Consider the following 27,934-nt stretch of genomic DNA (forward strand, 5'->3'; position numbering starts at 1 on the left):
CATCAACTACGACCTTGTGGTTTCTTAGGGTGAGTAAGTGGAGAACAGCCACCACAACATATGGGGACAAACATATTGAAGAATCTATCAAGGTCGATGGACTTGTAATTGGTTATTTATAATGTGCTTAATACCCAGAGGTTTCTAAGCACAGACACAGGGCTCAATCCTGTATTGCTCCACGTCATCTTGCTTCCCAAACGAGAACGTTGCCCCTGAACTGTTGTCCCGAGACCACCAGGACTAACCTGGAGAGAATTAATTGTGTTACTATTAACGTGGGTGCCATTTTTGAATGCTGTCAATTGTAATTCAGCTTCATAAAAATCCCCTACTGGCCAGCTCTCTATGCTGCTCATCAATGGTGTAAGAGGATTCAATTCAGCACTACAGCTAAGTCAACGCCTAGTCTAGAATACTGAATGAAAACCCTTATGGATATATCTTTAGGTCCAGTTCATGCGTTCTGGATGACTACCCCTATATAACACCCCTCTCTTGGAATCCCCTTGACCCCACTGAGCCAAGAAGTAGTTCTGTTTTGCAAGTTTAAAAGGTTTATTTGATAATTTAAAATATATATATATATGACACTTTATAATAAATTAATAATTGAATATCACACTTAATCTGATATGATACAGATTAACAACAGAGAATCTGGCACTAGCACACTTCTTTATAATTACTAAGGAGTTGAGATGAAATGGATAAGGTAGCACACTGGTAAATAGGTACAGAAGTATAATGTGGTAGAGAATGCTTTATAGGGTTCAAGGAAATGCAAGGTTGAATGAATGAAATGCAGTATAGAAAATACTCAATATGATTTCAACAAAACAATGTAATCACTTTTCTCTGGCTATTCACTCCCCCCCTCTTTATGCAATGCAAGGGAATGGGAGGAAAGCACACAGTTCTCAGAAATGCAATCAATGTAATCAGTTCAATCCCCCCCCAAGCTTAGACAACAGAAGTTTAAAACACAGATAGGAGTTTTGAAAACACAGGCCCAAATGCTTTGATATGTGCTAGCAATGGATGAGAAATATGCTGGAAATGCTTTTTAATTCCCTTTCAGAGGTTCAGGGTGAGTGGTATCTAGTTAATATTAGTCCAGGCTCACACTAGCAATGGGGCAGGGATAGTTAGCAGGTTAAACGAATTTCTGGCAAATGGAAGGCAAGCAGCAGCAGTTTTTACATGTGAAGAAATTTGCAAATCGCGGCAAAATTCGCGGATGCGTGTTCCGCGATTGCGGTAAAACTATAAGGGGTAGGAATGCGGTTCTAGGTGCGATTCAAAGCTAAGATTCTAAGCTTTCGAATAAAAGTTATTGCAAGTCTCTAGCACAAACGGTTGCGGAGATATGAGCGATTTTGTGAAGGTCGTTTTTCAGATTTGAAATTTTAAAGTTCAAAAAGACAAGTGCAGCTTGCGACTAGAAAATGACAAGTGACAGCTTTACAAATGACAGGTGACAGTTAGGAGGCAGTTCTACTTAGATTAAATAGATTGAATTATATTATTTTAACTAAGAGATTGGTTCTGCACAGTTTTCTAGGTACTCACACTATATTCTTGAGTGAAATGGGCCTCATCACGGATCTGGTCAGGGTTTTAAACTCGCCTCTGGTCTCTGCACTTCACAGTGATCTGGGTCTCTCTCTTTCTGGATCTCTGGTCTGGGTCTCTAGTTCTGGATAGATTGAAGTCTCTAGTTTGGCTCTCTGGAGGTTTGATGGAGGTAAAGTCTGGATTTTTCCGGCAGAGCGTCCCGCTGCAGATGGATTTGGAAGGTCCCTATCTGTCCTTATGTGTCTGCTTTTATGTGTTTAGAATGTGGGTGTGTTCTAGCATCACTGACCCTACCTCTCTCTCAGCTTCTAATTGGTCAAACTTCCATTTATCATTTGATTGGGGAATGAACTGTGAGTCAGAGGGATGTCATTTTATGGCTTGCCGATAGGACACTCCTCTGTCAGATTGCACACATTCTATATTTGATAATAAAAGACATATTTCAAAGTTACACAGTCGTTTGAAATTACATATACATGGTGTGGCTGAATTTAGCCATGTCTCTGTCCAAATCTGCTGTTTCTAAGAGCTTGCATTCAGAAATGGCAGATATTTCACTTTTTAACTGATTTTTCACTTTCTGACATTGACCCAACTTTACATACATGTGTGCAGGGAGTAGGGACATTAACTGATGAAGTTTCAGATTTTTAACATGCATACATTTAGAGTAATATCCACCTTTCCGCTAAAACCCCCCTGAACATGCCACCGGGTCGAAAAACCTCTTAAAATGTGGGCAGAAAAATCACAAGAATTATGGTGTCATTTATAAAATTTTCACATGTCCGTACTATGAGTTATTCATCTTTTTCTAAACAATATTCTGGCTACAAAGGGGTGTGGTTTCCTCTCAGCACAAGGTAGAAATACTGGTCTTTCCAGTTCTGCCAAGCCAGCTTGCTCTCACAGGCAGTGCCCCTCCCAGCTCCTGCCAAGAGGAAGCTACATTTTACGACTGCGTAATAAAAACCTTTGCCTGAGTGAAGAGGGCTTTGTTCACTCTCCTACAGAGCACAGGTAATTCAATTATCAGATAGATGGCATATCCTTAGTGTGGGCAGCAAAAGGAAGGTTGGCCTGGGAACACAGTGGTGACTCAAGTTTCACTCCTGGTGGGGGTAGCTGCCAAGCAAAATCAAGTTCCTTAAGCCAGGTTTCAGATAAAATGTCACTTTTTGTTCCCCAGTCTAAGTCAAGACATTTTTTTACATATGCAGCTAGAAGGCTGATTCTAAGTTTAAAACTATGACATTTAAACAATTTCAACCTATGTGACACTCAAAAGTAGGTCACTCAGTCAATTTGAACATTTAGATTTGTAGTGTCTTTCAGTCCAATGCAACTTAAACTGCTGAAATCCACAGCGCAGCCAGTCTTGTTATAAGCATTTTTCTGGGCTCTTCATTTCCCAGATTTTGTAGGCACACAAAACTCCATTCTACCAAATGTCTGCTGGTGTTCAGTGAATATTTTGCACATATTGCAATGTTTGAAATAGGCACTTTGGCTTGCCTTCAGAGAAACACAGGGTGGTTTTAAACTGCCGGCTTTTGGATAGTGGTGAGTACTGGTACTGCACCCATTTTTGGGATTTAAGAAAATGAATTCCCAACAATTCTAGGTTGCATTTGGCAATCAGCATTGCCATTCCCAATGGTTTCAGACTACTGTGTGGGTAGTCCAATGGTGGTTTTAGGCAGTTTCCTTCTGTGCCCGTAACATCGGCAAAAATGAGTGGCAGCCTATTCTTCATGCATTTCCCTGTGCATTTTCTGGGAAGCTCTGGCCATCATGATGTTTTCCATGTCAGTACTGCACAGTTTTGAGGTAGGGCTCGGATGCATGGGTAAATACATCCCACAATGGTCTCAGCATTTTGTAGTGTCCACGAATACATGATTGTGTGCATCACCTCCCTATGTGCTGGCAATAGGACCCCACTCAAACTACATCTGTTCAAGTGCTGTACAAAAACACAAAATACAATCTAAATCTATTTAAGTCAGGATTTCGATATATTTCCTAACTGTACTGTGCTTGTGTTCTTTGATAAGCCCATATGAGGATTTTGAATTGATATTTGTTGTGATATATGTTGTAAATACAAATAAATAAATAAATACATACATACATAATTGTGCCCAACTATTCTCATATTCCTTTTCTTTTTCTTGTATTTGTGTCCCTTTGAACTTCTATGCGCACTGGTTTTCTGTGAGCTTGACACATATATGATAAACTAGGACAAACGCCAGTGACTAACTGAAAGAACAGGAAAACATGCTGCGAGGCACACCTCCCCAGCAGCGGTAGATACAATGGTGCAGTGAGAACAAAACAAACTAAGTAGTAAGTGAAGGGGAAATGGTTATAAGTTACACGGCAATGAAACAACGAATATCACCTGTTTCACCACACTGTCAGATTATTGCTTTATTAATGCATTCATTTAAAAAGTGCTCTTCTTGACATAGATGTAATTCCATCATGAAAGTGGCCATAACATCCAAGGCGAAAGTAGCACATGCTGGAATGGCCCCTGTCCTTAGTGATGTGCCATGGGACTCCGAAAAGGGGAAAAGCCCAGACATTATATTGTGTGGTAAATTACTGTTACACTTGTGGTACCAGTAATTCCGTTTGGCGGTATTATGCCCCTCGGCAGAGATGGAAGGGAAACAAAGCTATGTGGTGTTAATGTGAAAGTTAAAGTATATTTGTACCACGCACTATCACCACCGGAGTGGTCGCCTGTCACTCTGCGTGAAGAATTGATATATATGCAAGTAGTGCTGGATGAATTCAATACATCCCCCTACATGGAGAATTCCTTGGGATGCAACAAGACATTGCATTCTGTGTGGCTTGGGGTCAATATGACTTTGCCAGTATAGTAACTTTTTAGTGATTATTCTTGTACCACCATGTTTTGTGTGCCTAGCATATTTACCACCAGTTTTACTGGACCTCTGAAACTACTGTTTGGTGTTAGAGAAGTGGATTTGCCTACAGCAAATAGCTGATGTCCTCTTGCTCTCGACAATCCTATTCTTCACTCTCTCACTTTTGACCGTGTACTCACTTGAGAACTAGAAAGGCAAGGAGAGTGGGGAAGGTATTGTGGAACATGATGAAAGATGATTTAACACAAATAAAGGATTAATGTATGCTATCCTTGGTCACTGCATCACCGGAGCACACACAGCCTCATAAATGATCTGGTACATTGGGAAAAAAAGGGTTGGTCAATGCAGGTTATTGTTCTAAACATCGCCAAGACTCCATCTCCCTAGATGATCCCAAAGAAGTGATCTGTTGTTGTGAGAGATTCGACCATCTGCACAGGAAGTGTGTGCTCACCTGGGCTTTTTTTGTTTGTTTAAAAGAATGAATGATGGGAGATCAACCTCCAAAAATATGTGGGGCCATTCCCGCACATAATTTCCATGCTCACTGCACACCAGGAAAATGGTCCTGTACTCTGTGAGGACACAGCTTACCAGTGCCGCTCTCCCCTGTCATGTGTAGCTGACATCTGACAGCCACAAGTACATCAAATGCCTTTGACCGTGGGCAGCCTGATTAGAATGTCAAGGCACCATGGATTTGCATCTCCATCGTCAAACCTTTCTAGTGATGGCGAATACTGAATAATGTTCATTAGCAGGTCTCAGGGAAGGCCTGGGTGCAGGAAGGGACTATGCATACCAGGCACCATCACCTCTTTGTAATGCAATGTGTTAACTTGGCACTAACACCCCTCCTTGGTATGACATGGCAGGGAATGTTCTGTCTGATACCACTCCTTTCCGAGCAGGGAAGTATGTGAATTGTGGGAAACAACAGTCTGCCTGCAACCCCCTACTTCAAAGGAGGCCCATGTTGTGATCAAGCACCATATAGGGTTCAGTTAACACGTTGATGTACAACAGACAGGAAGATGGATGGGGCTTAGAAGTATATGTTGTCACCCTTCCCTTGTTTGTTGGCAAGCGCTCTGATTCTGACCTGAAGCATCACTGAAAATTGTTGGTGGAGACCAAGGATTGGCTCACTTAAGTTAGGCTTGGCCTACACCAATCCCTGGGACCCATTGGCCTTTAAAAGAGGGCTGAACCCCTCACTGGTCAGATCATCTGATGACTTTGCAAGGAGTAAGAAAGAAGTAAGAGTAAGAAGAAGGACTCATCTGGACCCAAGTTAAAGGTACAGTCTACCTTACATCTTCCGTCAGTGAAGGAAGGCCAGGAGTTCCAAGAGGGAAGCAAGATCCATCCCCTAAACATTTCCCAAGGAACAGAGGGAGATACGGACTCAGAGGACCCATCCAGCAGCTCCAGAACCGGTACCCAGCCAGCACACAGTGTGCCCTGCTAGGTTTCCGAGAGCAAGCTTCCTAGGTGGGAAGTGCCGGAGAGTCTCTGGATAAAGGACAATGCCGTTGCCTGCTAACGCCCTCCTGAGTGTTGGGCTATCTGCCTTGAAAGGTCACAAGCCCTTCAAAGAAGCTAGGAGGAGTCCCATGCAAGCATCACCCAGCGTCCATCTTTATAAGGACAAGTTTGAAACAGTTGAGTCCTTGAACCGCATCTGGCTGCACCGCTGACTGTTGTCATACTGCAGTAACCAGAGCCGTACAAGACACCTCGACCAACATTCCAGATCCGCCAACCAGAGACAATGATTCTTGGCCCGAGCCTCCACACTGGACAGCCTGCAGACACCCATCCAACCTCGTTTACCGAACTGCCTGCCTTCTGGTACCCGCAGCTGTCTCCTGCCACTAACTCTGTCTAAAGGGCTGCGAAACACCCTGGAACTGCCTTGAAGCTGCTGAGCACCAAGAACTTCTTCAGCACCAGGTACATTGTGGTTCTGCCCCCCTGGTCCTTCTCTCAAGGCCCCTAGAGACAGTTATGACCCTATGCCCCTTTAGTGTTGAAGCCAAATAATCTTGAACAGTAAGACTGATTGCTTTAGCAACTACTCTCCTGTCAGTATTCAGAGTGCATCCTTTTCCTTTGTGAAACTGGCTATCCTGTGTGTTCTTTTACAGTGTGGGTTGTAATTGTAGTGCTCTAGAACTGTCTGCTGTAGTAATAATAGATATTTGTATGCAACCTTCACTGGACAGTCCCTTTTATCATTGGGTAATAATGGTATTTTCACTGTGTTGCAACTAACAAACGATCCATGACCTTGCAGAGATAAGCCTGCTGTTCCATCCACATTACCAAAATGGGACAAGAAGGTCTCATAATTCACTTGTATTCCAATCTGTTTGGTTCCCTTCTTGTGTACTAGAGGTGTGGGGTTGATTGATGGTTTAGAAACCGATATTCAACCCTGGACCACTGGTGCCCCGGAAGTTGATTGGTCACAGTTGTCCCTCTCGAGCTCTCTGGATCAGACACCCACAACCGAGCACGCACCTGCAGGCTGAATCGAGGGTGCAAGAATGTGGGGGTTCTGTGTAAGTATCATTTCAAGGTGTGCATGGATAACACTGCAGCTGGATCTGTAGCATGTTTCTGAGCCCTGCAACATAACTATATCGACCTCTCTGCACATGCTTGCCCACGTAGACCTCGAAGAATGTATTGCAAGAGAAAAAGGTTTCCATTCGCGTGGACTGAAGGCGTAGGATGGGGCGCTTCCCTTTATGCTTTATGCCCCGTAGGGCTGGACCATACCTGGCCATTTACTGTCAAGAAATAACCAGCGCCAGGCGTGAGGCAGACGAATGGCTCCCAAAGGCAGCATTGAAATGTTTAAAAACGGGGTTCCAAAAGGAGCGCTGTGCGTCTATCTGTAGACAGAGCGGCCACCGGGCGGCCACCGGGGCTGCTGGAACCACGCATAATGGCCAGGAGATATGTAAAGCACCAGCCGGCTATCAGGGTGAATAATTCATACTGTTGCTTTCAGTTGGAACAAATTGTGCTTATTAAATCTGTGTTGGGGAAGCACGGCATCTTCTCAGATGAGGAATAATAATGTGCTTGTGCAAGGTGTCTGTCACCCTCTGTGCTGTCCGCCTCCCCGCGCGCCAGCACAACACGCTACATTTGGAAAATAATTTCACTGACCATTGCGGATTGATGACAAAACGGGGCTTGGCTGCCTTGACATTTGACCTGATGTCAGGGATTACATTTGGAACAGATATGTTATTTCACCTGGGGAAATATGGAAAGGTCAAACAACAAATAAAGAAGGCCCCGCTCTCCCGCCCCGCACCCCCCTGCCCGAAGTCATTATGGTGAAGGCTGTCGGGAGCAGATAGGCAACACTCTCTTTCCCCTTATGCAGAACACATGGTGGATTCGAACAAGACCCCACTATGCACTACGGCTGTGGAGCATATGTCAACAGTTAGACCCATTTATTTATAATCGTGTTAAAATATTAACTGGTTATAGTCTGGGCCGCTCCGAGAGTTAAATATGACACAGTGACCCTTGCCGTGATGCTTTAAGACTGGAACAGCAAAGATGATAGAAGCAGTGGTTTGAGCCAGCCCTTTCCCACGGCCACTCATACGTTAGTTCACAATGTGGGAACCCCTCTACTGAGAGATACTAACAGCTAAGAAGACTGCTACCATTGGCAGTGAACCACTCTGAAAGAGCTGCAGCACATGTTTTCCCTCGCCGCCATATTTGAGGAGATATCTGTTTCCATATCATTCTGAGCAAGAGAACCGACAGCAACCCCAGACACGTCTTCATGCCTGCTTGGGCGATATCTGTGAGGGTAACTGACGCTCAAAAAAAAAAAGCAGGAGGTCCGAGGGGGTGCATTGCTGGCACAGAGACCTACGCTTGATTGGGGTCACTAGGTTGAAACCCCTTGTATACAATATTTCACCTTTTCTTCCTCTCCAATGCTGGGTTTCTCACAATGTCTGCGAAGTTACGTGTTGGGCAATAATTGGTATTTTAAGATCTTTGCTTTGCATTTACAATGTGCCTGAAATGTTGATGTATTCTTACTATTAGCCGAGGCCAATTTAAATAGTACAGATCATTTATATTGAGTACAATACTGTTTACATTGTTTCTTGGTTCTCATTTCCTGGGTTACTATTATTCAACTCAATGGTACTCTTTCTGTGAACCTCAAAAGGATACGGAGTAATGATTCAAGGCTATGACTTTCAAGATTCCACATAAATCACCACAAGAGGAGACTAAACCCACCGAGCTAACTTAAGAGCAGTAGTCTCATAAATGTCTGTTGTGTTTTTATGGACGGGTCTGCATGATTCCAGCAGCCCTGGTGGCTTCTCTGCCTACAGATGGATGCACAGCGCTCCTTTTAGAACCCCGTGTTTCAATATTTCAATGCTGCCTCAGGGAGCCCTTCGTCGGCCTCACAGTTCTATGTTCAGTCTTCGCCCGCTTTTTTTTCCCTGGCACTTATTGCAGAAAAATGTTTGCCGAAAAAATCAGCATTTTCTTTATTCTGTGGGAGTCCCCCCAAAACCATCCACCCCTATTATTTATTCCCTATACACCAGCCCACCCTACCCCTCATATACCCCCCAACATTTTTCAATGTTTTTTTCGGCAAAAAGATTGTCGGCAAAAAGTCCAATAACAAAATACAGACGATGAATGAACGTCGTACCTGCCTCACGCCCTCACCTTCAGCCTGGCGCTGGTTATTTTTTTTACAGTAAATAGCCAGGTATGGTCCAGCCCTACGGGGCATAAAGCACAAAGGGAATCGCCCCATCCATACGCCTTCAGTCTACGCGACTGGAAACAGTTTTCTCTTTCAATAAATTCTTTGCGGTTTACGTTGGCAAGCAAGTACGTAGAGGCCAATATAATGATGTTGCAGGGCTTAGAAACATGCTCCAGAACTAGCTGCAAACCTAGAAATAATGCTTGCACAGAACCCCCACATTCTTGCACCATTGATTCAGCCTGTAGGTGCTTGCTCGTTTGTGGGTGTCTGATCCCGAGAGCTTGAGAGGGACAACAGATCACTTCTTTGGGATCAACTAGGGAGATGGAGTCTTGGTGATGTTTAGAACAATAACCTACAATGACCAGCCCTTTGTTCCTCAACGTACCGGCTCCTTTATGAGGGTGTGTGTGTGCGCCCATCACTCACTGACCAAGGATAGCATACATTAATCCATTATTTTTGCTAAATGATCTTTCACCATGTTCCACAATACCTTCCGCACTCTCCTTGCCTTTGCAGTTCCCAAGCGAGTTCATGGTCAGGAGTGAGAGAGTGAAGAATAGGACTGTGGAGAGGAAGAGGACATGGGGCATAATGGAGTCAGTGATGAGGGATTTAAGCATTGTCCCATCGTTGCTCTTGATCATCCCAAACCTTACTTGGGCGGGGCGGTGGAGATCAGACAAGTAATATCCACTAGAATAGATGATAGATGAAAAACAGAAAGAAACTGACTCTAACACAGGGGTCGATTAGCACATGGAAGTCATTATTGACATCCTCTCAGCCAATCAGATTGTTCGCAAGGCAGTCAATGACTGCTGGCATTTACTGCATTCCAGGCATACTTACTTCAGAAGCAGCCAAACAGAAAGACTTTCTCTGCATTCAAGCAACAGCCATAAACTTTGCCATGAACGTTACTTTCAACATGATACTGGAAGCTAATTTAACAAACCAAAGTGAACGCTAAAAAAACGAAACAATGATTTCCCTTTTGTAAAGGAAAAATATTCACTTTAACATTGCACCCAATGTCAGTACACACTAAGCCACATCTTAGATGTTTACATTTTGAAAAATAAAACCATTTAAATTACTGTTAAAAATGTCACTGGTTCTATGTGTATTTATCATGATTATATTTACTGCATATTTATTTACTTTTTGGGGGGGATGTGCGAGATCACCCCTGCAGTTCCCCGTTAACCTCCTACCCCAACCAGCAGTCTATTTAGGCTTTCTGCTGCCTTAGGCCCAAATAAGTGCATGCCCCACCCACCCCAATTTTACTCCACCTCAGCCAGACTCTGCACCTTCACCAGATTCCTCCCCTTCAACAAACTCTGTCCGTGTTGTCCAAACTACGCTCCTTCACCCTGATTAACCCTCCATAACATTATAAGGACGTCTTTAAAGTTGCAGGGATTAGCAAGGCTAATGCTTCCTCTCTATTAATTCAAGCCTTTCATCTATGTTATGTTATTTGGGAGAATAATTTCAGATCTCCTCTGGCCAGGATTTGGAGATGGCAGTGTGTTTACACTTGAGTGCACTAGAGGTAATTTATATGGCTAATTGTCTACTCTCGGTTAAGTCCAAACACAATCATTTTATAGCAAGTGATAAGAACATAAGTTGTCTGCCAACTGGAAAACAAGTAAGAGAAGTTTGGAATAAGGAATTTTGGTTTCATTGCTAATATCTGGTTTGTCTTACAAACTGCCTGCTGTCACTCGATGAGAAGCACCTAGATTGGTCTGCAATGTTAATGAAACATAACTAAATTTCTACATCTGGTCTTGTCAAATGTTAAAGTTTACATATGAAATATATGCAATTGGTACCAGATAATCTTAAAAAAATGTTACATATAAATAACTCAACCCCCTTCTCCTGCTTACAGCTCTGGTGTTAGCAGGGGACAAAATGAAATAACACTAGTTACCTGCTACTGTCGATGTACCTCCAATCCCTTGGGCTGGAATGCCAGCACAATATGGCAAAATCACAAGTGAGATGTGTGAACTCTGCCTGGACATAAACACCTCACTAGAGTTAAAACTGCTGGAGAAGGTTCTAGGAATCTTTTACTGTCCATTCTCATGGTGCAGTAATGGATAAGGGAGACCCTGAACATTCATGTGTGGGAAGCAACAGCAGTCCTCGTAGCTGCACATTGTAGACACCTTTTTTAAGAAATGAAGTGGTACATACTATTAACATGATTGCTGTTTGTGCAATTTGTCAAAATGCCCAACACTCCAAGAATAAAACTGAGCAAGGTACTGGGGTTCCAGCACACTGTTACCTTTGTGGGTTTGGTTTAGGCTATGGTTCTTGCCAGCTTGTGCTTAAGGTAGTTTAAAGTGTTGTTAACTCTGTAGAGTTGGTTGGACTGTACAATACATAGGAACATTTCGAGATGTGTGGGTATACATACAGATGTACTGCTGTCATATGAAGTACTGTTTCACCGTAAAAGTCCTAAACATAATTAGTGTAAAGATAACTTATAAGCATCATAGTTATGCACTTTGTAACATACTTTGCAGTTGGTTCTCCTGGTAGCACTAAGCTTGCAGCAGAATGCCATCAAAGACACATGATTAACCCAGAAGGGGTAAAGAAAATGAAGGTTCCCTGTTATGGAACTCCCATCCCCTGCACACTATCTGTGGCTCACGAGTTAGCCAAACACTTTATGGAATCAAAGTGGTCCCTTGCAGGGACACAAAATTGCTGATTTGTGGTAGTTTATAACATTTAGTGCTAATATGGTTTTTATCTTAATCAGTAAGACAATTTCATCAGTAGAATTTCAAGATATCATATAAATCATCATTCAGACTGTAATTTAAACAGAATTTATTTTTCATATGGCCCAACGCATTTTGAGAAACTCTCTTAATCAGGGGCGTACAATCATTATTTTTCTACAAAGAATTTCAGACAAAAAATGGATCAATTAGTTATCTGCCTTGATGTTTGACAATTTTTCACATCTTCCAATATCTTCCAATATCAATAAACAACTTCAATAGAATGCAAAGGATATAGGATCAATAAACACCAGTCAAACTCATCATGCTAAGGCTTTCCTGCCACTTCTTTCTCATTTTCATATCTCCAATCTTTAAATGTTTCAATTCAAATAGTGTCCCAGACAATATGAGGTCCAAAACCTATTAGAGGGTCAGGCAAACATTAGAAAAGAAGTATTTTCTACTCATGACCTTAGTTGCGAGGTTTGTGAGATTAACAAACTTGATAGACAAAGAATGAAAGCTGACCTTGATTCTTATTAACAGAACATACAGGTCTGTAGTTAGTTTTCTTCAGTGTCCTAAGTTTCACGTTGTATCTACATGTGCAGAAAGACTTAATATATAATACCTAAAAAGTGTATTGTTTAAACATAAGGTAAATCTTTTATTCAAAAGTGAGTCATACCCTTAAATCAGGGGCTAATAGTCCATTGTAATATGGCCAGCTGCTTAATACAATTGTGATGCTCAAGTGCGCACAGTCTATGTCTACGTATTAAAAACGATCTTTTCAAGAATGAAATACGTCTGGAGAGGCCTATAGTTCTAGGTGCCATTTGCCTCCTTAGCACTGAGCAGTTTCTGTGAAGATGACTGAATGGATAACTTTACCGGACACCTATACAGCTGTGAACATGTGTGTACCTTTAGCACACAGCTTTTGTTCTCACCTTTCTCTGGCTTCGGGTATCCTTTCACAGGTTTCTTGATGCACTAGCACATTCAGATTTACTGTTCACCACTTTTACTTCTCTATGATCTATTTCATGCTTGCACCTTTTGGGCAGCCACATACCTCTGAAATGTGTGGTTGGGGAGGGAAATTAGTGCTTGCTTCTGAACATCATTTTAGTGCCACCTATGGGTACTCCGTGCTTGACTTAAACATACGCATGCGTTTGATATTGTACAACGATGCATAATTTTTAACCTTTACTTTGCTGAAGGGAAAACACTCCTTTTTGCAATGGTTTAAAAAATGCATGTCCTTTATTAGAATAAAAAAAGTGATTGCTTAACACAGTGTATGATTAGAAAGAACACCAACAATAATGTGAAGTGGCACCAATAAAACCAATGCGTTTTTGGCTGTTTGGCATATTTAAGAGCATTTTGTGAAGATACGAATGACCAAAGAGCTTCATTTATGTCTCTTGCAGACCCTCCTTTGTGGAAGAAATTCCAAAGAACAGGGTATTTGACCCATGTTAGTTCTCAGTAGAGGGGCTCCCACACCCTTCCTAATTTTGTAAAACATGGGATTTTACCGTAAGTAACCCAGGGTAATCCAGACGTGGAACCCTTGCTCACTGTGCCTTAAAGATGCTCAGCTTCACCTCACTGAGGAGTCCCAACCAGGATGAAACACGTGTCTGGGGTTGCTGATGGTACTCTTGTTCAGAGCAGAATTGCCTAGCATTTCGGTGCTGAACTGTCCTTTTGGGTGGGACCAGACTGATATGCAAATAGATATTTCTCCGTTATGAAGGGTGCAGTGAGCTAAATGTGGTTGTAGAGCATCCTGAGTGGAAGAAATTCCATAGAACAGGACGTTTGACCCACGCTCGTTCTCAATAGAGGGGCTCCCACACGATTTGCAATTTTGTAAATCTTGGGGCTTCACCCTAAGTAACGCAGGGTAATCCATACATGAACCCCTTGCTCACTGGGCCTTAGAGAAGCTCAGCTTCACCACAATGAGGAGGCCCAGCAAGGCCAAAACACATGTCTGTGGTTGCTGATGGTCCTCTTATTCAGAGGAGAATTGCCATGGCATTTCGGTGCTGGACTGCACTTGTGGGTGGGACCAGACTGATTTGCAAATGGATATTCCTTCTCTGTGAAGGATGCAGTGAGCTAAAACGTGGTTGTAGACCCTCCGGAGTGGGAGAAATCCCACAGAACAGGGTATTTGACCCATGTTTTTTCTCAGTAGAAGGGCTCCAACACCCTTTGTTATGTCTGCAAGAGCTGTTTGACTGAATCACTACACACCTAAAGCATGCTGGGTTTGGTATTCATTTCCTTTTTTAATTTTTTAATCATAAACAAAAGTCACCTTAACCATAACGCTTTTGCAAATATCAAGCATATATACAAGTTTGGCATACAAAAACTTTAGCTGGCAGTGTGGAATGACTGCTAACAGCTCAAAGGGGGGGGACGTTTGTCCAGCTAGCCTTTTCATTAAGTGCTTCGATCTATTGTGCCCCTGGGTTACGAAACGTGTTAATCTCTCCTTCTCTGAAAGCTCTGTTCCCCTTCTTCTCAAGGATGCCTGGATCCCTCCCTCCTGAAGAAGGAGAATCTTGACACTTTTGTGACAGATAGCTAACGCCCTATCACTAATGTTCCATTTATCGTAAAGATTTAGGTTAAGGCGGCATACACACAATGTCATAGCAAAATAATATTTTGGGGACCCATCAAACCAGCTTCAGAGCCCGTCACGGTACGGAGACGGCTCTACTGGATCTCAAAACCACCTCCTTAATATTGTGGATCAAGGCCGCTCTGCCATTCTGATGCTTTTAGATCTTTCTTCAGCATTTGATCTTGTGGACCACGCTCTTCTAGTTGAACAACTTCACTCCACTAGTTGACTGCTCTAGTTTAGCATCCGCACGGATCTTGTCTTTCCTGGGGCCACAACAGGCCAGCGTTGTTAGTGGGGATGCCCATTCCGTGCCCTCTCCAATCACCTGTGGGTGCTTTAGGGTTCATGTATTTTCCCATCTCTTTTCATTGTCTATATTCTTCAATTTTTGCCACTGCTGGACAGCCTGGGTATCCAGTATACTAATTACGCTGAAGACACTCAGGTTGTCATGAAACTCTCTGGACAATATGCCACAGACTCAGCTAATTTTAATAAGATCTAGGTCGCCATCCATGAGTGGATGACAGCTAACTCGTATGTTCTGAATGCTACCAAAACTGAGCTTCTCATTGTGGCCTCAGCACCTAAACTTAAAACCTTTCCTTCGGAATATCTTAACTTTACCATTCTTAATGCAGTTATTCTGGCGTCTAAGAAAGTGAAGACTTTGGGTGTCACCTTCGATTTGGAACTGACCATTAAGCATCATGTGGCTCAGATACATAGCTCCTGTGGCCTTGTCAATAGGTTGCTCAGCAATATCCGACCTTTTGTGTCAACTGAGGATGTCGCCATTCTGGCTACAGCCCTCACAAATTCACGACTGCATTACTGCAACAGCCTTCTGAGTGGTTGCTACAAAGTCTGCCTTTTCTTCCCTCCAAGTCACTCAGAATGGTGCTGTGTGCACCATTACAGGCTTGTCTAAACATGCTCATATTACACAAGCAAGACAGAATTTGTACTGGCTGCCAGTAAAACACAGAGTGACGCACAAGATTCTCACTTTGACACACAAGTACTTTTTGATATAGCACCCAAATAGCTCTCAGATCGACTCAAGCATTATATTCCAGCATGCTCCCTAAGATCAGACTGGTGTCTATGGGTGGTCTGAGTTTTGATGTGCACGGTTGACTGCCTGGAATTCCCTCCCGCCGACTTTGGATTTCAAAAAGGGACTTAATACAATGTTGTTCAATCAGTCTCCTGATTATCTTCTGCCTCTTCCCCTGGCATTTCGATCCATTCTGACTTAATCCTTCATAATGTTGTCTCTTCCTGTTTTGTTTTGTTTTGTTTTGTGTTTTTGTGTGCGCCCTGAGGCCTGTGGGCGTTTGGCGCTCTGTATGAAAATTCTAATAAATAAATACATAAATTACTTGCAGTATTTTGGATCAGCCAGACTCGAAGAAACTAAATTGGGTTCATATTTAAAAAATGACAATCAGTAAGTTGAAAATAAACTGCAATAAAATGCTGCTCCTCTAGCAATCTGATGCTCTAGGCCTGTGCCTAGTCGGCCTTCTTGTGTTGTAAATATGTCTATGACCCCAGCGCTCAACTCTCCTCACTCCATATCCTCTCTCCCTAACAAATCAATCATTTCTTTTCCGCTATTTAAAAAAAAATGCTCTGTGATTTTGGTCACTGAGCAGCCTATTCAGTGAACATTTGGTGATACAATAACTGGATAATGGGCCTCATTATAAGGTTGCTGGTCCAGGAACTACGGTACTGGTAAGCATGCCAGTACTGTAGTTCCTGGACAGGCAAACTACGAGTAATGCTCACGGGTGCCAGAGCGACACCCACGAGCACAGCATGTCGGATGCACCAGCACCGTTTATAACAGTGCATCCGGTTTCCCCATTCCCATTGAGCCCTATGGGGTGCAATGGGAATGGGGAAGAATATTTTCCGGCGCCCAGGAGTGGGCAAATACCGGGTCCAGCAATGTCGTAATGACCCGGTTATTGCCCATTCCTGGGCGCCAGAAAAAATAAAATACCGGCTGCAGCCGTGCCTGTATTACAGGCACAGCCTCCGCCAGCCTCCTAATGAGGCCCAACCACAACTTCAAAACATGTATTGCTATTAGCAGTATGTGGTGATAGACTTGTAGATCTCAGGAGGGGTCCTTATTACTTATAATAAAAACTTATCCTCAATGTATGGCACAAGACAAACTTGGGTGTGGGTTATATCCCCAATAATACCCCCACCTTCGGTCTATAAGGCTATATTAAAATTAATACACTTGATTCCAAAGATCTGCTGAAGAATGAAGCAACTTTTAGATGCCATCAACATGTACTTCAGTTTAGGGGCAGGTGCAGCAGACTACAGGGATGAAGAAGAAGGAGGCAATGGGCGCTTCTCAAACTCTTCTTAACTGTGTGCTTACCTGTGAGGACCTGTATCAGGGTTCTTTCTGCAAGAAACTGGAAAGTAAAAAACAGAAATGCACACTTTTCCATACTGCTCGGTATCAAAACATGGGGCCTCATTACGAGGTTGGAGGTAGCCTTTTCGGTATAAACTCGCATCCGGGTCTGGCACCTGCGAAAAGGGAATCACCGGGTCATTCTGACTTCGGCAGACCCGGTAATCCCCCTATCGTGGGTGCCGGGCCCGGTACATCCTCATTCCCATTTGAGCCCCCCCAGGGCTCAATGGGAATGGGGAGGGTGGTAGCAACTGTACCGTCAATAACAGTACCGTTGCTACCATCAAGTTCTACTCGCGGGTGCCGGTACGGCCACCCGGTCAGACCTGGTGGGTGCAAGGGCACCCGCAAGCAGAACCCCTAGTATGGCGGTACGGTGCCAGCGGTGCCGGTAGCGATACCGGCGCCTTTGTTGCCTTACCGCCATACTCGTAATGAGGCCCATCGGGTGTTCTGGGAGCCACTGCCAATCCCTGTGATTAGGACCTTCATGTGTCGTGCTGGTGTGAGCCAGGAGCACGTGCAGCTTCATCGCCCACAGTTCAGACAGCATCAGGCTGTATCTGCACAAGCCTCATACTATGTCTATTAGAGCCCCAAATCCAGCAACCCCGCCCCGTAGTTTCCCCTTCAAACCCCTGTTCTTTCTTCAGAATCAGAATGAGCCATGTGTCATGAAGAGGACCTCCTCAAGCGCATCTCCTGATGGCCCATGTGGCTAACGGCGCAGCCCTGTCTGCCATGCGCAGCATATGGGAAGTATCTAATATCCGATTAACCAGGTGAAACTATAAGGAACATGTCTTCATTGAGGAAACAACAGAAAACAACAGGGAGTTGTAGGATGTTCGGGGGTCTTTATAGGTCTTTAGAATGCAATCAATACAGTCATGTAATTAAGGCATGGCTATTTGCTGTACCTTTTTCAAAGATCTGCACAAACAGTGCATACATGGATTATGTCGATGCATGATGGGGAGATGGGTTAATGGGTTGCCCAGCAACTATGTGAACAGGCTTCACACCCAGCATAATTATTCTCTATCTACTGAGATTTGCCAATTCCCATTTACCAACATGTGGCCAATTTCATCATTTGGCCTTAAGCCGTCAGGTGATGCATTGATATCTTGGGGACATTTGGGGGTTTCTGCATTGTTCACAGCTATTGCAGATTAGCAAATGTTAATGTGACCTTCTGAGCAAAGCACAGAATTTCGCATCTGCTGTCAAGCACTGGCCGAGGCCTGTGCTGTGGTTGTCAAGATGGGGTCCGGGCACCTTGTTATGCATCACGCACCACACATACCTATCTGTATATTCAAACCAAGTATTGCTACTTTGCAGATATGCCTTAGTTTCGCAGTCCAAAAGTTATCCATAATCAATCTTCTGGATGAATTGCTAACAACAACATCCGTGTTTTATATAGTCCTTCATGCAGAATCCTCATGATACTAAGAGCTGTAATAAAAGCTGTTATAATTCCCAATTTAATGGCATGCAAACCATTGTCCGCCAGAAGGAGCAAAGACCGTTCTGGGATTCGAACTTGTGAAGAGCACGATCGCCGAACGAGTGTTCAGGGAGCCATCCACCCAGTGGGCCATAGTCAAGCATTGTTTAAACAAAAACCATGATCAGAGGACATATGCATCTCTTACAGGCGGGAAAAAGATGAATTCTGGGTTAAAATGATGTACACCTGGAACATGTTCTATATAATGGATACACTACAATTCAAAGCTGAGTGTCACACGCTTCTTTCCAGATCCCAGAAAATATTTTGCTTTGATATGTATGTCTGTAAAAAAGGGCAGAGGCTCCCAGTATGTGTGAGCTCCACATGCATTCATCAGGTGCGAACATATATGCAGATCCTACGAATCTTTCAAGCTTTTGAAAATCTCCATGTACACAAGTTAGTTTGAAAGAGAATTGAATTTGCTACATGTGTGATCCAGATCAAGAAATAATATCAATGGCAGGACCATCAGCAATAATGCTTGATGTCATAAAGGTCAGGATGGTTGGCATGAAGGAACCATGTCTGTCAAATGAATACAAGTCCCTCCATAAGGAATACGGACCCCTTCTTTGATAGATTTTTCTTTTGCCATAAGAACAATTTTCTTTCAATGTCATCAATACTGGATAGAGTGGCTCCTGAGGATTGCACGTGTGGCTACATAGTAAGAGCTCATCCAAATGTGAGTGTAAGCGTTCTGATACCTACATTGCGGGCAAATGACAAAGCACCACATGCGCAACGTATTTTAATAAGTACTCCCACATTCCCCCTCGCCGATCTCCCTCTGGCCAACCTTCTCCATCCCCTGCATGTTACCCACCAGTTCTCGTAGATGCCTCGCTCCTCAAACAGAAGCATATTTCCTCCCTCCGCCGCATTGACGTACACTAACTCAACATGGCCGTCAAGATATCAGATGCCGTTTCTATGTAGAAGTGATCCCTCCTGCACTGCACTATTTGTAACAAGGTGACTGAGTCTTTGTAACTATGCTCCTGTGCCATCAGTCCCATGGTGTAATTTCCTTCGCTCCATTAGAAGAACTTTGGTCCCTGATCCCCACTCTCTTGCCATTTGTAGCCGGGCATCAAGTGCCATTGCTGATGCTTCAGCGACCAAAGGCAGTCAAGGGTGCAGTGAGCGCTACACAAATCATAATACACATAGCATTTGACCATTGTTTTTGAGCATTCCCCCAGAACTAAAGGTCACAGCAGAAAAATAACTTTAAAACTTATTTTCTTTATCTGAAGTATAAAGAATGCTTAGAATAGACATTCTACAGAGAATTCAGTGATAGAAGCCCAGGATCATGGAACCAATCACTGGGACAGGTTAAGTGAATAGACATTGGGCAGAGAATGTAGTGATAGAAGCATGTAACCAATCACTAGGACAGGGAAAAGTGTGTAATAGTATGGGCAATGCCCACATGGTCTGTGTGCCAAGAGAAGACAAGGGCTATGATTTTATTCATGTTAAGACTTGTTTTTATTCATTGCCATTTATACTATGTATATTATTGAGATATTTTGCTGTTGTGTTGTTGACTTGTGTAAGCTTTTATGCTATGCTTTACCAAAAATAAATCGATATATTCAAGAGTAGACACGTTATTTGATTGCTTGTTACTGGTGGTCCTTTCATGACGTTACATTCCATGCTTCAAACCTACTACAACGCTTCTCTTGGTATTAAGCCATGTCTTTTAACTCTATCCTCGTTACCACTAAAACACATCAACAGTGGTCATTCTGTGGTTTCATTCAATTACACTCCATGTGTGGTAGCCATGTGACCACAACATGATGGCACTCCTGTCTCAGCCTGCATCTTCTACTGCAATGGTAGATCTTGGGGTTCTGATTCGCAGAGATTTGTACTTTATGGAATGAGAAAATGATATGATATGATCGTTTATTTATATAGCGCCTATACACAATGTGTTTCAAAGCGCTTCAAGGCAAGGGAGGGAACAAGGGAAAATACAACCACATTCTTACAGGCCATGAACAATAAGGATGTTAAATTAACTATCGTACTCGGCCTGATGACATTTCAGATAGTGCAAGAGCTAAGACATAGATAAGGAAGGGAGGGGGAGAGTGGGAAGGAAATGGAAACAGACAGGTGACTACCGTACTAAGCCTGACAACATTTCTGGTAGAGCCAGAGAAAAACAAAAGTTGAGGGAGAGAGGTGCAGAAAGGGAGGGGAGGAATGTGAAGGGTTTTGACCCATGCTGAATCAATAGACTGGGTAGATGTGGGGATGAGCTGCCGCCGCCCATCATTCCATCCCAGAGTCCAGGAGAACTGCGCAGTTGGCACAAGACCACTCCAAAGATACAACCTTCTTGTGTGGGGTTCCACATCACCACTCTACTGTAAGGATGCCATCAAAACAATGTTAAGCAAGGGTCCTATTCTATCAAGCAAAAGACCACTCTATTGAAATGCAGTAATTCAAGACAGATCCCAAAAATGGATGCAGTACCGACAAATTCCACAAGGCGGCGCTAGCGGTCTAAACTCTGACAGGAGAACTGGCTGAAAAAGGGACCTGAGTCAACTGGAATTCAAAGGCCTGTTGGTTAATAAAAAAATCTTAGCCACCTGCTGTTCCCAGAGGCCAAGAGGCTGAGAACTCTTAACACCCCAGAGACTCACAACAGGAGGCAGGATATCACATGGCCCTTCTGAGTGAGAGGGAGGGGTTTCCCCTTCAGCCTGGAGGAGAGAGACAATAGCCCCTTTCAGTTGAATGGGGTATGTTAATTTTGAGTGTTTCCTGTCAACAGCCCTCTGCCAGCAAGGAGAGACATGTGAACACTGACCCACCCAGACTTCTGGAGGCGGACCCAAACACTTTGGGGAGTTGAATTGCAACAAATATATATTTTATAAAAATTGTGATAACTTATTGTAACCAAATGACAGGAATGTACAACTTTGAGAGTCTTAGTATGGAAAATGCCCTCACGATTTGAGTCCAAACTCCAATTTGTACCATGTTCTGGGGCAAAACCCCGCTAATTATGAATGTTGTAGACACTGTATTTAAACTAGAGACATGGAAAGTTACTGGGATATATGTGGAAGGGAAATGTACCTTTGTATAATTTTTGATGAAAATCCCATATTGCAAAACCCACTAAAATCGAAAATAAGTTGCCATTTTTGAATGCAAGCCCCCAGGAAGATCAGAGGCGGACAAGCATGGACCATAAGGAATATATAATGGGTACATGTAATTTCAACAAATTGTGTATCTGGGAAATATGTATTTGAATCAAATATAGATTTGTGGGCAAATTGACCAGGGGAGGATCCTCTGACCCATAAACAGACCTCATCATGATGACAATCCATTTCCTTCCCCCAATCATGGGAGAGGGGAGAATTGGGCCAATGACAAGTAGAGAGGGGCAGGCTCAGTTATGCCACGCACACACCCACTTCCAAAACACATAAAAAGAGACTGCTGGGACAGGTAGAGACATTCATTTTCCATTTCTGCGGAGAATTTTGACGGCCGACATCCCATCCAGACAGAGACCAGAACCAGGGACCCATAGACTACAGAACTTTGAACCTAGAAGGCCCACTGCAAGCAAAAGTATTCTCAGCAGGCCTTCAGAATCCAGCAAATCTAACCAAACTATTCAACAGCCGGGCGAGCTGTTTGAATTCTTTGCCAAGAACTTTTGCCGGAACCGCAGACCAGACCCAGACCGCTGTGAGCAGAACCAGAGATCCAGATCGCTGTGAGCAGAACCGGTGCCTGATTGACCCGCCGAGCAGAGAGAACCGCCGCTGGACGTGTTGACCAGATCCGTGACGAGGCCCATTAATTTCAAAATTAGGAGTGAGTATCCGCCAGAACTGTGCAGAACCCAATCTCTTAGTTAAAATAATCTAATCCAAACTATTTTAACCTAATTGGAACAGCCTCCTAGAAATCGTGTCATCTGTCATTTTTAAAGCTGCACAACTGTCACCTGTCAATTCTGCAGCTGCAAGCTGTCACCTGTCATTTTGAGTTTACTTTAAATCCGAAAAACTACCTTTATTAAATCGTCCGTATCTCTGGAACCGTTTGTCCTAGTTACGAGATTTAACTTTCATCTGAAAGCTTAGAATCTAAGCTTTCCAACAAACCTAGATCCGACTTCATACTTCTTATGCTTTTACCGCAATCGCGATTTACGCACTCGTAAAATTTAAAGCGATTTGCGATTTGGCCTGATTTCGTCATCTGTAAAAAGATAGCTGCTTTTGCCTGAACTGCTAAAATTCGTTTGCAACCTAATAACCATCCCTGAACCATTGTTAGGGCTGACCTGGACTGTTTTAAAGTGTCTACCACTCACCCTGAACCTCCTGTAGGGAATTAAAAGCATTTTTAGCACATTTCTCACTTCATTGTCATCACATTCAAAGCATTTTGGGCCTGTGTTTCAAACTTCTACCTGTTTCCTCTAAGCTTGCTGGGGGGAAACTGAATTCCGTATTGTATTTGAATGTATTCCTGAAGACTGTGTGTGTTACTTCCATCTCCTTGCATTGCATATAGAGGGGGGTGAATTGCCACCAGGGGAAAAGTGAGCATATTATCTCTTGTGAAACCATATCAGTTTATTTTCTGTACTGCATTGATTCCACCTTGCATTTCCTTGAAACCATAAAGCATTTCAGCTACCTCATCCTCTATACTACTTCTAAGTAACCAAATCAGTTTACCAGTAGAACATTATCCATTGTTGTTCACTGTCATATTTTAAGTGTGATATCCAATATTAATTTATTATAAAAGTGTGATAGATATATATTGTTATATTTCCCAAATAAACCTTTTAAATTTGCAAAACAGACCTACTTCTTGGCTCAGTGGGGTCAGGGGGATTCTAAGAGAGGGGTGTTATATAAGGGTTGTCATCCAGAGTACATGAACTGGACCTAAAAATATATCAATAAGGGTTTCCCTCAGCATCCCAGACTAGGCATTGACTTAGCTGTAGTGTTGAAGTGAAGCCGCTTAACAGGAACAAAACAAGCGACTATCATACTAGGCATGACAACGTTTCAGATAGTGCTGGAGGGGGGTGGGGAGGAAAGAAAATAGTAATGGGAGGGTGGAGGTAACAGACGAGGGTCCAGGGAGAATTCCAGGGAAAATGCCTGTGAGGATCTCATACTTGTACCAGCTGCCTTACACAAAGTCCAAAACTGCAGCAAATCTGGAGGTGTCCGGAGCAGCAGCAAGATGCCCTTGAGCAAGTGTTTGTGAGCCACACATACACATTAGAATCTCAGAGATGCTCCCTACATTTCCAGATCTTCTCCAGTTGTAGATGTTGTGAATTAGGTGCAAGGTAGCATCTTCACATCTGCTCCCGTGCAAAGCATTGCCCATTGGGCCCCACATGTTCTGCAGCTGGGAAGGTGACAGAGAGGACAAGTGGGGAAAGAAACAAAGAGGCAGGCCCGGCGGGTCCCCAAACCACACACGATTGGAGTGTGCATAAGCACTGAACATTTCTGACTCCCAATCCTGTGATGAACAGACCACACCTGCTCCCAGCAGCCTAGAAGTCATTAGGACTATTTTGTCAAAAAAATATGACATGTATATCATTTTATTCATATGTAGTGTTCATAAATAGTTTTTAAAGTATATGTTTTATGATAATTATATTTTGACTGAGTAGTACAATAAAGAGCTATTCATAAAAGTAGGATGGTACACATGGCTGCCCAAGCTGCTTCGGTTTTGTTATGTTATGTTATGTTAAGTTGACTTGTACTGTGCACCGCTACCATTTGCATGGTCTCCAGGCGCTCATGTGGCTCTGTAAGAAAGTGGGTTGTGTAGGTTAGTGAGGGGAGAGGGATAGGATGGAGGTTGTTTACTCTTCTGTTGGCACTTGCAGAGCCAGGAGAAACTGGTGTCTGTGCGTGTCAGCTTTCTGAGTGTGTTTGAATTGTGCACACTGTGCCCGGCGGGGCAAAGTCTAGTGTTGGGGTTGCTTGTTTGTGTCAGTTTGTTCTTTTGGGGGATGTGTGGGTTGTGTGTTTTGTGTGTGGTGGTGCTGGCCCGTTGGGTCATGCGGGGTATGCTGCAGCGGAGCGAGGAGCAGGTTGTGTGTTTTGTTTGGGGTAGGACTGGCCCGTTGGGTCGTGCAGGGTATGCAGCAGTGGAGCGAGGAGCAGGTTGTGTGTTTTGTGTGTGGTAGGGCTGGCCCTTTGGGTCGTGCTGGGTATGCTGCAGTAGAGCGAGGAGTAGGTTGTGTGTTTTGTGTGTGGCAGGGCTGGCCCGTTGGGTGGTGCGGGATATGCTGGAGCGGAGCGAGGATCAGGATGGTTATAACCAGATTGCTCGCCTTCCACTGACAGGGATCTTGTCATCGTGTGCTTGTCCTTGTCCCACATTACCTCATATCATATAAATCCTATATGGACTTCACTGGCAAAGAGACAACAGCGTCAATTCATCCTGAAAATCGAAATCTGGTTGACTATATCATACCGCACTGAATGTTGGGTGGCTAAAATATGGAGATCAAAGCGTGGGTCAGATAAGAGCTTCTGGAAGAGGAGACCATAGGCTTGCACAGATAGAGGGAGAGCATTACCATTTCAAGATATGGCGCGAATTGGGTGGCGAGGATAGTTTGGCATTGAGGAAAGTGAGAGCATTGTGTTTCTGCAAGAGGCAACAATAACTTGAAAGCGAGAGAATGAAGGTGCATAGTTTTATGTATTTAAACCAGCCACATCACGGTGGGGGTCATTATGAGTTTGGTGGTATTACCTATGCTAACGTGGTCAAATGGAATTACCATTGATGCATGCAGCGACCAGGTGGTCCAACATGATTTCGGGCCTTCCAGACCTTTCTTTTATTCCCCGTTTGGGAGTGCATAGAACTCTAATGGGGGCTTGCGGTATTTCCAAATGCAGGAAAACTACAGGGGGAATACTGCATGTGGTAATGGTTTTGCGTTGAGGATTTTTCCACAACACAAAAGCAGCCAGAAAAGAACAGTCGCAGATTGAAACTCAGAATTTGGCAGAGCGGCAAAACATGCAATATGTCTAAATGCTGCGTGTTTTCCCACTACCACCAAACTCATAATGGCCGCCAGGGGAAATATTGCAATGCTCTTGGTTGGTGGATCAACTTTCTGGTGTTTTCTGTAGATTTATGAGGAGAAACCTCCATAACCCTTAATTTCCATGCAAAACACCTGCTTCCCCTTCCAGCAATCTTTGAGTACCATCGCCGAGCCACATATACATTTCTTGATTGGATCAGTCTCTGCCTTCTCCAGTCACACTCTCTATTTTGAGCGTTATGTTTTTTGTGCAGTGACATCACTGGCCGCCTGAGTACTATAATCGGGCTTGTTTTGGCAGTGTCGGTGCAGGGGCATGTTTGAATTCACCAGCAGGTCTATCTCTGTCAGTAGATCCCGATCCACCCGATGTTCATGCAATCTATGCATGGAACTGGCCAGTGGAGCGAGCCCACAGAGGCTTCCACCCGCCCCACCCGCACAGTGCAGGTAAAACGCTTGCATCTCCGGTAGTGTTCAAAGTTCAAGCAGAGTTTAGGCTGCAAGGATTGCTTTGGGGCAGCATGCTTGTCTTGGAAACAAAACAATGCATAGCAACACAGGTTTGAAGCCCTGTCCTGCGCTTAGAAACTGGATTCCGGTATTAAGTGCTTTAAAAAAGAACAATTATGATTATGTGGGCAGAGATGCTCGAATGACAATCCACCTACTTTTGCACCTCCAAAACCAGGCAAAATCCACACGGAATCGTCTAATTGCTGGACACCAATTGCAGGACTGGTGGGCGGCATTTACAGCTGTTCTTTCGCGGGTGAGCAGGGGTGTTGCTAGGTCTGGAAAAGGATCTAGGGCTACACTAATGTCGAGACTGTTGGGGCTCAGAAACTGGTACCACCCACATTTCTATGCTGCATTTACACCAATGCACATAGGCAATCTAAATATTACACGCAGAAGTGTGGTCAAACAGCGACCAATTAACACACTTTTCTAAATCACTAACAAATTAACTTTCTTTGCAACTCAAATGGAAATTGCATGCAGGAGAGCACCAACACTTGCATTTACATGCCATTCGATCCCGTGCATGCAAGTTTAAATATTTGCAAAGCGGAGAGGAGAAGAAAGAGTAAAAGCTATGGAAACTCGCTTTTACTCTTGCATTTTCCCCCTCCAAATTACAAAAAAGAAAGCACATTTCAGGCACTGTTTACTAATGGATTTCTATGGAATCCTCCTTGTTTTGAACACGTGCCAAAACAATACTGGTTTCATTGGGATCAATTTGTTTCACACCTGCATCAAGGCATGAAATGAAACGCACTGACGAGCCGGAGGAGGAATGCACGGCGTCGATCTAATTCCCACTCCTTACCTCTTCTCGGCCTCGTCACTGCACCAGAAACGGGCAGAGACTTAGATCCAGGCACTGTTTTTCAGCCATAATTTACCACTACACTCCATTTAAAATGAGGTTGATAGTGCTCAGGGTTGTACACATATGTATACCTAGGGATTTGGCCTACATATGCATGGCCGGGAAAAGCTCAACACAGCCAAAAAGTGTAGGAATCCCTTCGAGGAATATATTTCTTGCAGTTTTCAAATTCCAGTAGGCTGCAGAAGAGGCAGACACTGTGGGGAGTGTAATCACAAAACTGCACATACACTGCCTCAGTAGCTTCCATCATTACTGATATCCACCGATGCAGAAAAGAGGGCCCCCTACTGTACCAATAGCTCAGTTGTCTGGTGCTTGACCATTTTTTGCTACACACTTGTCATAACACCTGGGATTGCACATTTGGCATGTGTGTGATAGCACCCTTTCATTATTTGGAGGTCCTTTGTCCCTTAAGTGTGGCGCCTTGCCAGCGCTCCTCCGTGTATCACGCACGCGCACCCCGCCACAGCGGGAAACTGATTAAGAGCAGCATGAAGCTGACAGCCTGGCACAGCGACCGGCACCACTGCAAGAACTCAATTTTTTGATCATATTTCTGTCATTTGTAACATGGAAATGAACAAGGGGAGGGGGGCATGGTTGGGAAGGATTGAAAGAAGATAGAAACTTACGTTGAAAAAATAGGGGATCTTGCTGTTCAGAAATATCAAGGGCTTTGGTGTAGTCCCCAGAGTGATTAATGACTGTACTTCTTCAGCACAA

This window comes from Ambystoma mexicanum, chromosome 9 (genome assembly GCF_040938575.1).
Source record: "Ambystoma mexicanum isolate Mex_15411 chromosome 9, UKY_AmexF1_1, whole genome shotgun sequence".
In the NCBI taxonomy this organism is placed as follows: Eukaryota; Metazoa; Chordata; class Amphibia; order Caudata; family Ambystomatidae; genus Ambystoma; species Ambystoma mexicanum.